At 36.3% G+C, this 14,598-nt stretch overlaps 1 protein-coding gene across 13 annotated transcripts in view; it reads right to left on the bottom strand.

The window, feature by feature from the left end:
* Nucleotides 1-14,598, bottom strand: part of PAK3 (p21 (RAC1) activated kinase 3) — a 287,741-nt gene that overhangs the window by 36,128 nt on the left and 237,015 nt on the right. The gene's annotated exons all lie outside the window — the stretch shown is intronic.

Genomic DNA, 14,598 nt, shown 5'->3' with positions numbered 1-14,598 from the left:
CCCTAAATATTTCTTGAATCTTGTAATAACCAACATTGCAGGCCTTTCATTAAACTGAAGAACAGTTTAGGAAAGAATATATCATCTTTTGCTTAGGCAAGTATAAATTAACCTTCCCTTTTAGTATAGAAACAGAGTGGCTCTTTTCATATATTTCCAATTTTTAAGACTATCTTCATCTAAAGACCAGTCTCTCTCAGTGCTGTACTGTACTATAGCTACATGAAGCAATAGCAACATGACTTTACTATTGAGCCATTGTTTTCTTATTTTTACTAAATTTCTCAACAACTTCTACTACGAGGTGTCACTCCAGCCCAATATTCTTTTAAAATCTGTCATTTCTGGGCCTGGTGCAGTGGCTTACACCTGTAACCCCAAAACTTTGGGAGGCTGAGGCGGGAGGATTGCTTGAGCCCAGGAGTTTGAGACCAGCCTGGGCACCATGGTGAGATCCAGTCTCTATGAAAAATTTAAAAATTAGCCAGGTGTGGTGGCACATGCCTGTAGTCCCTGCTTTTCAGGAGGCTGAGATGGGAGGATCACTTGAGCCCAGGAGGTTGAGGTTGCAGTGAGCTGTGATTGTGCCACTGCGCTCCATCCTGGGGGTGGGGGCAGGGGGGAGGGACAGCATTAGGAGATATACCTAATGCTAAATGACGAGTTAATGGGTGCAGCACACCAACATGGCACGTGGATACATATGTAACAAACCTGCACATTGTGCACATGTACCCTAAAACTTAAAGTATAATAATAAAAAAAAGCAGTCCATGTCTCAAAAAAATTAATAATGTATCATTCTTTATATCTTAGCAGTACTCTTGCTTCCATTCTCACTTCAATTATGGGGTTCCCTTGCTTTGCAAATAGAAATTGTATAGTAAGCTGAATTCACAGTAACTTCTATGAATCACAAATGCATTCTAAACCACCTCCCACCACCACACTCAAGAAAAAGAAAAAAAAGTCAATTTCGCTTTTAGTGAATAAAGGAGTTAGAATAGAGATCAGTCCTGTGATTGACTACACGTTGTAATGCTCCAACATTGCTCTGTAAACTTTCTGGTAATTGTTTCTTTCTTGTTCTCTATTTCATCCTTGCTGTTTTGTTTTCTGAGTCCAGGAATTATTTTCTTATGTCAGGCACTTCCTTGTCATTCTTTCCCTTCTCCTTGGATTAGCTCAAATATTTCTCACAGGTCCAGGAAGTGTATATGACCTGGCTTTCAGGGAGTAAACTCGGTGTGTAGTATAAGGCATATTTGACTATTAGTAGAGATCTGAGTTCTAATATTTGTCCTAACATCATCAAGCTATGTGACTTTGGGCTAGTTACTTCCTTTCACTGAGTTTCAGTCCCCTCACATGGAAAAGAGGTATCACAATAACAGTAAACATGTACTGAGTATGTTGTATATGTCAGACACTACACTAAGAACTTTAGATAATTTATCTTATGTAATCCTTACCATATTTTTATAAGGCAAGTGCTATTATTCCCGTGTTACATATGATGAACTGAGGCTCAGAGAGGTTACCTGCCCAAGGTTACACAGTTAACAACCCATGTCTGTCTGACTCTCTTGCTTTTAAAGTACAAGAAATGAGTTACTTTATTTCTAAGGTTCTTTAATTCTATGATTTCTAATCTACAACTCTACTACCCTCCTCACTCTGCTTGGGTTTCTAAATATCGATTGGAACTAGGCTGAAAAATCACACTTAATCAATAGGTGCCACCTAAACCAGGATTTGATAATTCTAGAAATTTCTTAGGCTTGAGGCTTATATCAGACAAATCATTTCCTCACTTTTGTAAGTGTGAGATTCTGGGCTCAGAGCTCACAGTTAGTGCCCAATAAATATTTGTTGAATGAACAAATTAATAAAAATCTTTTAAAGCAAACATGCAATGCCAATACGACTTTTCCTTTCTGTGAAGAAAACATTTCTTCTACTTAAATCTAAATAAAGCACTTTGCTCTTGGAATAAGCAAACAAACATTCCTGACTTCAGAGCCCGGTGTGTGATTTGTCCTTCTGAACTTATTTGAGTTCAAAGGAATAGATCACCTCGACGTGGTGTATATTTCAGCCGCAATAAGTCCTGAGAAACTACTTAAATCTAATTTCAAAATATGATTTAAAAATGCCTTTTGACATACAGACAGCTAGCAAATATATGAAAAAATGCTCCACATCAATAATCATCACAGAAATGCAAATCAAAACCACAAAGAGACACCATCTCTCACCAGTCAGAATGGCAATTATTAAAGAGTCAAAAAACAACAGATGTTGGCAAGGCTGCCAAGAAAAGAGAACACTTATACCCTGCTGGAGGGAATGTAAATTAGGTCATCCGCTGTGGAAAGCAGTTTGGAGAGTTCTCAAAGAACTTAAAACGGAACTACCATTTGACCCAGCAATCCTATTACTGGGTATGTATCCAAAAGAAAATAAATCACTTTATCAAAAAGACACATGCACTTGCATGTTCACTGCAGCTATTCATGATAGCAAAGACATCGAACAAACCTATGGGCCCATGAATGCTGGACTGGATAAAGAAAAATGTGGTACATGTACACCATGGAATATTATGCAACCATAAAAAGAACGAGATCATGTCCTTTGCAGTAACATAGATGGAGCTGGAGGCCATTATTCTAAGTGATCTAATGCAGGAATAGAAAACCAAATACAACATGTTCTCGCTTTTAAGCTGGAGCTAAACATTGGGTACTCATGAACATAAAGCTGGCAACAATAGACACTGGGGACTACTAGAGTGAGGAGGGAGGGAGGAGGGTAAGGGTTGAAAAACTAACTGTTGAGTACTATGCTCACTTCTGGGTGATGGGATAATTCGTACCCCAAACCTCAGCATTATGCAATATACCCTTTTAGCACCTTTTAGCACCTTTTCCCCAGCTCTGTCTTAGCATCCCCAACATATTTCTGCACCCCAGTTCTGATGCTTTTCCATATTCTAACAATTTAAAATTCAACGGGTATAAATATGAATCTCTCCTTCAAGATATCTCAACTTCCTTCAAGATTCATCTATTAAAGCTCTCTCATTGCTCACTGCTGGGTTGAGAACAGTAGTCCTCACTCCCATTCATTCAAACCTCCCCTGGTTCAAGTCCTACTAGTTCCTAGTGGTCAGACTCTGGGTAAGTAATTTAGTTTCTTTGTGATTTAGCATTAAAGGAAGATTAAATGTATATAGTTCTGGCATATAGTGATTTTCCAATAAATATTAGCAATAATGATAATTATTATTTGGTTGATTATTTCCTAACATATTCATTACATTCTCAAATTCTAAGGAAGCTCTGTAAGTATCTGGGAGTTTTCAAGATATTTGATGTTTCAAAATTCATAACAAAAAAATTGACAATTACCTGAGAACAGCTAATTCAAATATTACATATACTTCCTTTTAGCTAGAATTATAACAACTTGTAATTATGTTGGATATCACATGATGATTAAAAGCTTTAATTAGCAGTTATATGTATTTTTTGCTTAATAAAGTACAATAAATAAACTATTAATAAATACAGTTCAATCATCAAAATTATTTATAACCTAGGGTTTACAAAGACAAATAATTGAAGGGATCTTGGTGAAGCTGGGAAGCACTCTCCTTGTAATAATTGAAGCACAGTGGTGTATACTCCCAAAGAAACAATCTTCATGCCAACCATGTTGTGCTAATTCCCAAAGATGAGCTTTGCAACGGCCTGAGGTATATCCAAATATCTCCATGCATATATTTACAAAATAAAACCTTAATCCACTTTAATTTTTAAAAGTTGGTGTCTTTTTTTGGTTCCATATGAAATATAAAGTAGTTTTTCTAATTCTGTGAAGAAAGTCAATGGTAGCTTGATGGGGATAGCATTGAATCTATAAATTACTTTGGGCAGTATGGCCATTTTCACAATATTGATTCTTCCTATCCATGAGCATTGAATGTTTTTCCATTTGTTTGTGTCCTCTCTTGTTTTCTTAAGCAGTGGTTTGTAGTTCTCCTTGAAGAGGTCCTTCACATCCCTTGTAAGTTGCATTCCCAGGTATTTTATTCTTTTCGTAGCAATTGTAAATAGGAGTTCACTCATGATTTGGCTCTCTATTATTGGTGTATAGGAATGCTTGCGATTTTTGCACATTGATTTTGTATCCTGAGACTTTGCTGAAGTTGCTTATCAGCTTAAGGAGACTTTGGGCTGAGATGATGGGGTCTTCTAAATATATAATCATGTCATCTGCAAAAAGAGGCAATTTGACTTCCTCTCTTCCTATTTGAACACCCTTTATTTCTTTCTCTTGCCTGATTGCCCTGGCCAGAACTTCCAACACTATGTTGAATAGGAGTGGTGAGAGAAAGCAAAATTGTCTTACGCTGGTTTTCAAAGGGAATACTTCCAGCTTTTGCCCATTCAGTATGATATTGGCTGTGGGTTTGTCATAAATAGCTCTTAATATTTTGAGATATGTTCCATCAATACCTAGTTTATTGAGAGTTTTTAGGATGAAGGGGTGTTGGATTTTATTGAAGGCCTTTTCTGCATCTATTGAGATAATCAGGTTTTTCTCATTGGTCTGTTTAAGGGATGGATTATGTTTATTGATTCGTGTATGTTGAACCAGCCTTGCATCCCAGGAATGAAGCTGACTTGATCGTGGTGGATAAGCTTTTTGATGTGCTGCTGGATTCAGTTTGCCAGTATTTTATTGGGGATTTTTGCATCAATATTCATCAGTGATATTGGCCTGAAATTTTCTATAGCCAAGAGAATCCTAAGCAAAAAGAACAAAGCTGGAGGCATCATCCTACTTGACTTCAAACTATACTACAAGGCTACAGTAACCAAAACAGCATGGTACTAGTACCAAAACAGACATATAGTCAAATGGAATAGAACAGAGGCCTCAGAAATAATGCCACACATCGATTCCTCAGGGATCTAGAACTAGAAATACCATTTGACCCAGCAGTCCCATTACTGGGTATATACCCAAAGGATTATAAATCATGCTGCTATAAAGACACATGCACACATATGTTTATAGCAGCACTATTCACAATAGCAAAGACTTGGAACCAACCTAAATGGCCAGCAACAATAGACTGGATTAAGAAAATGTGGCACATATACACCATGGAATACTATGTGGCCATAAAAAATGATGAGTTCATGTCCTTTGTAGGGACATGGATGAAGCTGGAAACCATCATTCTCAGCAAACTATCGCAAGGACAAAAAACCAAACACTGCATGTTCTCACTCATAGGTGGGAATTGAACAATGAGAACACATGGACACAGGAAGGGGAATATCACACACCGGGGACTGTTGTGGGGTGGGGGGAGGGGGGAGGGATAGTGTTAGGAGATGTACCTAATGCTAAATGACGAGTTGATGGGTGCAGCACACCAACATGGCACATGTATACATATGTAACAAATCTGCACATTGTGCACATGTACCCTAAAACTTAAAGTATAATAATAATAAAATAAAAACTAAAAATAAAATAAAAATAAAATAAAATAAAAAAAGAAATAATGCCACACATCTACAACAGCAATGGGGAAAGGATTCCCTATTTAATAAACGGTGTTGGGAAAACTAGCTATCCATATGCAGAAAACTGAAAGTGAACCCCTTCCTTACACCTTACACAAAAATTAACTCAAGATGGATTAAAGACTTAAACATAAACCTAAAACCATAAAAAACCCTAGAAGAAAACCTAGGCAATACCATTCAGGAGATAGACACGGGCAAAGACTTCATGATTAAAACACCAAAAGCAATGGAAGCAAAAGCCAAAATTGACAAATAGAATCTAATTAAACTAAAGAGCTTCTGCACAGCAAAATAAACTATCATCAGAGTCAACAAGAAACCTACAGAATGGAAGAAAATTTTTGCAATCGATCCATGTGACAAAGGGCTAATATCCAGAATCTGCGAGGAACTTAAACAAAATTTACAAGAAAAGAATGATCCCATCAAAAAGTGAGCAAAGGATATGAACAGACACTTCTCAAAAGAAGACATTGATGTGGTCAACGAACATATGAAAAAAAGCTCATCATCACTGGTCGAGAAATGCAAATCAAAATCACGATGAGATACCATCTCACGCCAGTTAGAATGGCGATCATTAAAAAGTCAGGAAACAACAGATGTTGGAGGGGATGTGGAGAAATAGGAATGCTTTTACACCATTGGTGGGAGTGTAAGTTAGTTCAACCATTGTGGAAGACAGTGTGGCGATTCCTCAAGGGTCTAGAACCAGAAATATCATTTGACCCAGCAATCCCATTGCTGGGCATATACCCAAAGGGTTATAAATCATTCTCCTATAAAGACACGTGCACATGTACGTTTATTGCAGCACTATTCACAATAGCAAAGTCTTGGAACCAACCCAAATGCCCATCAGTGATAGACTAGATTAAGAAAATGTGACACATATATACCATGGAATACTACGCAGCCATAAAAAGGATGAGTTAATGTCCTTTGCAGGGACATGGATGAAGCTGGAAACCATCATTCTCAGCAAAGTAACACAGGAACAGAAAACCAAACAACGTATATTCTCACTCGTAAGTGGGAGTTGAACAATGAGAACACGTGGACACAGGGAGGGGAACATCACACACCGGGGCCTGTTGGCGGGTGGGGTGCTAGGGGAGGGATAGCATTAGGACAAATACCTAATGTAGATGATGGGTTGATGGGTGCAGCAAACCACCATGGCATGTGTATACCTATGTAACAAACCTGCACGTTCTGCACATGTATCCCAGAACTTAAAGTATAATTAAAAAAAAAAAAAGTCGGTGTCATGCAGCACTATAGGATGTAAGGATGCCAAAACTCAAACTAACAAAGATAGGGGTTAAAATTCCTAATTCTCCGGTGTATTGGGTCTGGTGTGCTAAAATGGGCAACACTGTCAATTTGATTTTTATGCTAAACATTTAATTACATTGATCCCTATTATCACTCCATTCCAGTTATATTAAAGCCAGATTCCTGTAGGAAGAACATGCTTTTATGATAGGTATTGTTTTTATTCCAAATCTCAGTCCCTCAGATAGTACAAAGTAATCATGCATTATCAGGACTCAAAGGAAAATAGACAACATCCAGTTTAACTTCCTCATTACAAATGAGAAATCTGAAGCCCAGAAAGCAGGAAGGATAGGCCCATGATAACATAGCAAGTAAGTAACAAAGGTCTCCTAACTTGAAGTTAGAGATCTTTCAGTTAACTATACTATGATTAAAGAATACTAAACCAACAGATTTCTCAACCATTGGGACTCATCATCAATTAAAATGCGATAAGTACTTCTGGGTTCTTGGCATCACATTAGATGCTTTGTCAGCAGTCTCTCCCTGACATGGCCAAGTGCTTACTACTCAAATGGAAACACTGGCATCTAGCCTGAAAGGTCCAGAAAGAAGCAAACAATTCACAATCCCTTTTCCTCATAAAGCAGGTCAGTTTCATTATCAGGAATCTTGACCAGGTTTTGATGTTTCCCACCAAGTGCCAATGTCAAGCCATGATCATGAGTAGTTGTAAAAGCAGCAACATGGTAGGACTAATAATTTAGATAAGTCACTTTGATTTCAGCATGGGAATGGATTAGAGGAAAAGAAGGGCAAAGAAGTGAGCCTAGGGGGAAGCTCATATACGGGGAGAAAACAAAAAGGGCAAGAGATCTAAAGGCTCAATGAAGTCCAAGAAGAATCTGGTAGGAATAAGAATGAGGGAGCCAGAAAGACAGGCAAAATTCCCATTAAGGTTTTACAAATATAAATCTGGTGCTAATGAGGTCATAGTCAGGGATTAAACCCCATATAGAATGGTTATTTTTTTTACATGTATTCCTATTGCTGCTGCTGCTATAAAAAGGCTATTTCACTTATTGAGCCATACCCTCTGCAGCTCTCTGTAATGATCTCACTTAATGCCCATCCTGTACAACTCTATGAGATAAATTAGATTTTCCTCACTTTGCAAATGAGGACATTGAAACAAAGAAATGTTAAGTAGGTTGCCTAAGGTTGCACAATCAGCAGCTGAGCTTAAAAATGCATTACTTTGTCTCCACAGCCCATGCTCTTAATCACCATTTCACGTTTTGCTATAGATCTTTAGCATTTTTACGTCAGTGCTAAGTGCAAGTGCGGTACTTCCCAAAGCCCATGTCTGTACCTGTTATGCTAAGCCGCCTCCCCAAAATGTTTATCTTGCCTTCAATTTTCTACTCACTTTGTCCACAAGCCATTTAGTTTGTCCCAGGACATGGTATGTTTTATTGCTTTGGTATAACCACACACAACTTGTTGTTCTGTTTGCCGACTCAATTAAGATTGATCATGTGGTTGAAAATGAACTGCTGTTAGTTTTTAGAAATAGACTTTATCTTTTGCTGAATATTAAAAAAGTTACTACTTGTAGGCTCCTATCTAGATACTGTCTCACTATACTAATGCACCTGACATAAAAACAACAGATTATATATCTATATATGTATATATATAGTTTGATACTACCATATAGTTACTTGTTTTGTTGAGAGATGTGTTCTTTGGGACTCAGGAATGGTGTTACCATCACATGCAATAACTTGTCCAAAGACAGAGTTCTGGCGTTTTCCTTTGTGTAATTTACTTCTAAAAAATGCATCCCTAAATTTAAAAAAGAAAATTATGTAAAAATCATGTTATCTCAGTACTGCTCTAAGTACGCAGAATGTAGCTGGGGCCAGATGGTATAGTCTTTAATTACTAAGATTATAAATCAGAACAGGGAATTTTCTGTCCTTTAGCTAGGGCATGACTTTTCTCAGAGTATTCGTGGTCATCTAATTTTAAAGAGAGCTGTAACACATTATGGGTGTGGGGCCAGGGAGCTCGGTGGGTTATAGTCCAGTGATAACGAGGCCACAATTACAAGGCTTAATCCCTGGAAACGCCAGATAACTCTCGGCTACTCACTCCAACATTAAATCTAAGCAGCTGTTTCACAGTGTGTGCCATTGGATTCAAGAGGCCTGGACAGGAAAGGGGGGCAGGTGGCTTAAAACAAGCTCATTACTGTGGCTGGAAAAAACAACTTAACGTGCAAACTCTGCTAATGGTGTTTGATTGAGTGGCATCATCTTTCTTTACAAGGGACAGCACACAACACAGTGCATTTAAGAGCATTAAGTAGAACAAAGAGCATCTTCCATTGCTCCATAAACATTGTTCTTCACAAATGCTAAAGTATTTCCAATCTCCTACATCACAAAGCCTTTTATAGAACTCAGACTACATCTATTTAGTGCTTCATAGCAGTGTTCTACCTTATGTGGCCCAAAATAGATCCGATGAAGAAGCAAATACTTTTGGGGTGGGTGGTCCTACCCAAAGAATCACTTCTATAAGCACACTAGACACCACTCTTGCCCATAGTTTCCTGAACAACCAAAAAAAAAAATCAGAGGTTTTATTCTCAGCACTCTGAGTTCTATGGTATACACTGCTTTGTCAGGTTCTCTAAACGACACTGTTATTTAACAAGTCTTTTAAGAAATAAGTTTCAAAGCTATTCATCTTCAATATGAGACTTTCAAGTTAGAGTAAGAAGAAAGGGGCTTCTCACTGAGTAGCAGAGATAAGTCTGAAAAATACCTAACATTATATATTTAGTTTCTGTAGTCTTAAAACTAAAACTAATTTAGAGAGACGGGGACCGAGGGCTGGATTACGCATGAGCTAGTAGCAAAATTTGTTAGCAATTATTGATGAATTGAACATATCATCATTCTATATAATGATATGATTGACAAAGATCCAGATGTTAGACAAAATTCCTTTGCCCAGATATATATTTACGTGTAAGAGAAAAATGATTTCAAGAAATGCTCTCATTGTCACTTTCTGTCAAACATAGCTGCATAGCTAATCTAACCTATGGAGAGATATAACATGTAACAAAGATACTTCGGCATTATAAAGACATGGACTACATTGGCTAATTAATTCTTCAGGATAGCCTTTTGTTTTGCCACATGCTTTCTTGTTTGAGTTCCTTTCTTATTTATTTTCCTTTTTAAAAAAGTCAGTGTGGGAGTGTTTTTATTATAGTACTATAATCCCAAATAAGTGAATACAGCTGTGTTGGCAGAGGTGCAGGCAAACCGGCACTCTCATACATTGTTGATGGTGTGTTAAACAAACAAACCTCTAAGGAGGGTAACTCAGAAAGAAAAACGCACACATCCTTTTACATAACAATTACACTTTTAGGAATCTATTCTAATGATAACTTTGTATAAAATGGTTTATTTGTAAGGATCTTCACAGAAGCCTTGTTTATAATAGCAAAATGTCAAAAACAAATTAAGTGTCTATGTCCATTTAGGGCCTAGTTCAATAAATTATGGTATTATTCAAATAACAAAACACTGCATCTGTTTAAAAAGTAGGAGGTACAAACATAGAACCATCTCTAAAACACAGAAACACAATCAAAACGGAGATATATAGTATGTTACCACTTGTGCTAAAAATATACCTACAACAAACATACATGCATGCACAGAAATGCACCATATATACCCAAATACAAGATAAGGGTTTTCTCCTCCCAATTTTCCCTCATAAAAATGGAGCTGCCTTATATGCAAGTTCTTATAAAAATCTTTCATGTGATTGGTACTTATCCACATTCATTTATTTTTTACTATAAAATACAGTTTGGAAAGGATATATTAGGTTGATATCTTCTCAATTAATGCTAGTTTTGGATGCTCATAGAGAGTACCTGTCAGAATTACAAAGAAAGGATGTGAATAAGTTATTTTGGAGGGTATGACCACATAACTGCAAGTGTTGGATGTCGTAAACAAGCTATTAAAAGACCTCTGTCCAAACTAATGCAGTGAAAGGGGCTCCCATTAGCTAAAGATGGAATAGTTTGACCACCATAAACAATAATGGATGCAACTCAGTGAAACATATTGACAATATAAAATTTTAAGACTTTATAAAGATACTTAATAAAATTCCCCTACTAAAAATATCAAAATACCCCTCATTGAACACTTTCGTATGTAACTCCATGCTAACGCTTTACAATGAAAGCTGGCAATTAAAAAAGCAAGCATTTGGCCAGGCATGGTGGCTCTCACATGTAATCCCAGCACTTTGGGAGGCTGAGGTGGGTGGATCACTTGAGGTCAGGAGTTCAAGACCAGCCTGGCCAAAATGGTGAAACCCCATATCTACTAAAAATACAAAATTAGCCTGGCATGGTGACACACGCCTGCAATCCCACTTACTCGAGAGGCTGAGGCAGGAGAATCCCCTGAATCCCAGAGGTGGAAGTTAGAAGAGCAAGTTAAATGACAGCTAATGAAACTAACAGACAAATACAGAAAGTGCCACATTTTACAAGACAATAACCAGTTTCTTCAACAAGATAATGGTAGTGGAAAAAGAAAGGAGACTGCTTCTGGGTATATAGACTTATGATATACAACAAATGCAATATGTAGATCTCCTTTGGATGTTGATTTGAACAAATCAATTATAAAAATAGCGTTTTGTTGCAAATGGAGAATTCTGATTATAGACTGGGAGTTAAATGATATGAAGCAATTGTTAATTGTAGATGTAATGGCATTGTGATTTCCTTAAAAATTGTTGATAAATGTTTAATCTGAGTGATAAGAATACAGTAGTTCCTGTGTTATTTTCCCTATTTTTGTGTAAGTATGACAATTTGTAATCGAAATTTTAAAAAGTCATTTAGTAGATAGTAGATATATGTCGTGAAGACCTAAATATACACCTACAGGACAAATTCAAAAAACAATAATCTTAATGTTATATGAATGGGTAATTGTGACTAGGAATAAATATCCACGAACAGAATTATATGTGGGTTTAAAATCTCAAATATCTTAGATGGAAGTCAGGTAATATATTTGAATAACTGCTGGAAGACTCAAAAATAATCTCTAGTGATTACAAAAAGAACGATGTTAAAGACACATACGAAGATTTTGAATTATACCTTTCGTGAAATATGAGAGTAGAAAAATCTCTACAAAATAATACTTTATATAAGTGGTTTTAAATATGTAAATGAAAGTAAATTAACAAGCATCATAAGTAGACTTTCAACCATATATATAGATATATATATCTATATACAGATATAGATATATATAGATATATATACAGATATATCTATATATATAAAAAAGTTTATGTATGCAGGTGCATCAAAAAACTTTTTTAAAATTATCTTATTGTGTTACATTTATTTGAGCATATATGCTGGGGCAGTGTTGCACACCTTAGGGATACCAAAGTGAATGAAACCTACAGTCTGAAGTAAGTATTCATTCAAACAAAACTTCTCATAAACCCTACTTGTTAAATTCCTATACCCTCTAATATCACTCTCAAGTGTACCCTCCTCTAAGAATCCATCATACCCACTCCTTGGCTGTAAATAATTTGTCCCTCCTCTCTGTCCACAGAGCTCTTTGTAATTTCTTCACAATACTTATTATATTCTGTTCTATATAATAGCAACGCATGAGTGTGTCTTTCATCCCTAATAATAACTAGCATTTACTGAGCAATTAACTATGTGCCATGTACTGTGCTAAGGACTTTAAATGCCTTCTCTTATTTATTTTTACAACCTTATGAGATACGTGCATTCTGCTTACTATGAAAGAGAAAACTGATGCTTAAGGAAATTAAGTAATTTTTCTACAGCCCTGAGTTCAGAATCCTGTCTCTTTTTCTTCAAGTTTTTCAAAAATTCTCCCTTTATTCCTCTACATTCCTCAAAGTTTCAAGCAATTTTACATGTCTAGACAAGCTAAGATATAAGTGGTGAATACATGCCGGCACAGATATAATCTGTAGGATTCAGAAAAACAAAAGACAGAAAAGGTCAATTAGGACCAGGCCAGCCAAAGAGTGATTCATATGAGAGATGACAGTGAAGATGAGTGTATGAATAAAATATAGAGGAAAGGTACATTACTGGGGGTAGGTGTTCATCTTATTTCTTGATACAACTCTTCTCCATGTCCAGTATTCAGGGGGACCACAAGTATAGAGGTCACTGTGAACTCTGAGAACCTGATTCTTAACTGCTACTCTACATTACACATAGTAGGCACTCATTAAAAGTTCACTGATGTTAAAAATATACTTGTTAAACTGGATCCTCTGAGCTGCTTCCTCAAAAATATTTTTCTATTATAATGTTGAAGAGAAAAGACAATATGAACCTGAAAGAGAAAAAAGGCCTGTTTTTCAGTGCATTCTCATTTAAGGAAAGACCCTAACATGAATTCAAATACATTAATGAGAAATCTGTGGGGACAGCTGCCAACGTTGTAAATTCAGCCCTCTGTTACATAGCTATTGCTTATTCAGGAATTACACAGGATTGCCAATGATAGCTGTTGACTGCAAATAAATATTTGATTTTGTTGTCTCACCCTATCTCATTTATTAGACAAGTTATTTTCTCAAGTGTGCACCAGATATGTTTCTGACAAACTCATGTTGTTGAGTTAATGATAATTTTGGGGTACCTGACATTTTTTTTCTTTCTTTCCTTATTTTTTAACTTTGCATAAATTTGCTCAAAATGTCTGGATTTGGTAGCCAATTATAGAACACTTCTCACAGCAAACCCAGTGAAACAATGTCATTTTTAGCCTTCAACACACAGCTATGGCCTCAAATGATTAGACGTGTGATTCTGAACTTGATTTATGGAAGATGGAGCCCAATTCTCTGGCCCCAGGCCTGAATGCTGGGATGGCAGAAACCCATGCTGGAGAAAAAATTTAGTTTTCCAAGTAAATGAAGGTGATTAATGCAGAAGCTCTTCTCAAATCCAGCTCCTGAGAGTGAGTGAACTGTTGTGCTCTCTGGAGCTGAGAATAGAATACCGGGGCTGATTATCCCTAACACCAAATGATTATTGACAACAATTTTGAATGTCACTATAATAATAGGTAAGGCAAAAACAATTAAAAACACAGATTTAATTTTAAAAGACTCTATATATTGAGAGTAGAGACTAGTTTGTATAACTTAGGCCAGTAATTAATGAAAAAAAAAATCAGTTGAAAGCCATTTAAGTAAAAAGAAAGTTAATATAACTGGGAGGTGGTTTTTTTTTTTTTTTTGGTCCAGAAAGAAAAAAGTCAATATTTTGCTTTACTTTAATAATTAAGAACTGAGGAAAAACAATCTACTAAGATCAAAAAAATAAAATTAGTAAATTAAGTAAATGATAAAATCATAGTAAATAGATTTAAGCTGGCAGATTATATCTTAAATACATCTTGATTTTATATTATGACCATTTGGGTTGTGGGGTGTGTGTGAAAATGGGCAGTAGAACGTGAGGCCAACATGCTTGAAGAAGACAGATATGCAGCACACACAAATACCCAGAGAATAAAGGAATCAGATGTGGTGAGGCCAATCAAGTCATTGTGAAAGACAAAAATGTGAA

Source organism: Symphalangus syndactylus, chromosome X (assembly GCF_028878055.3).
Source record: "Symphalangus syndactylus isolate Jambi chromosome X, NHGRI_mSymSyn1-v2.1_pri, whole genome shotgun sequence".
Classification (NCBI taxonomy): domain Eukaryota; kingdom Metazoa; phylum Chordata; class Mammalia; order Primates; family Hylobatidae; genus Symphalangus; species Symphalangus syndactylus.
The sequence above is the reverse complement of the archived record's forward strand: the minus strand, read 5'-3'. Positions and strand labels throughout refer to the sequence as shown.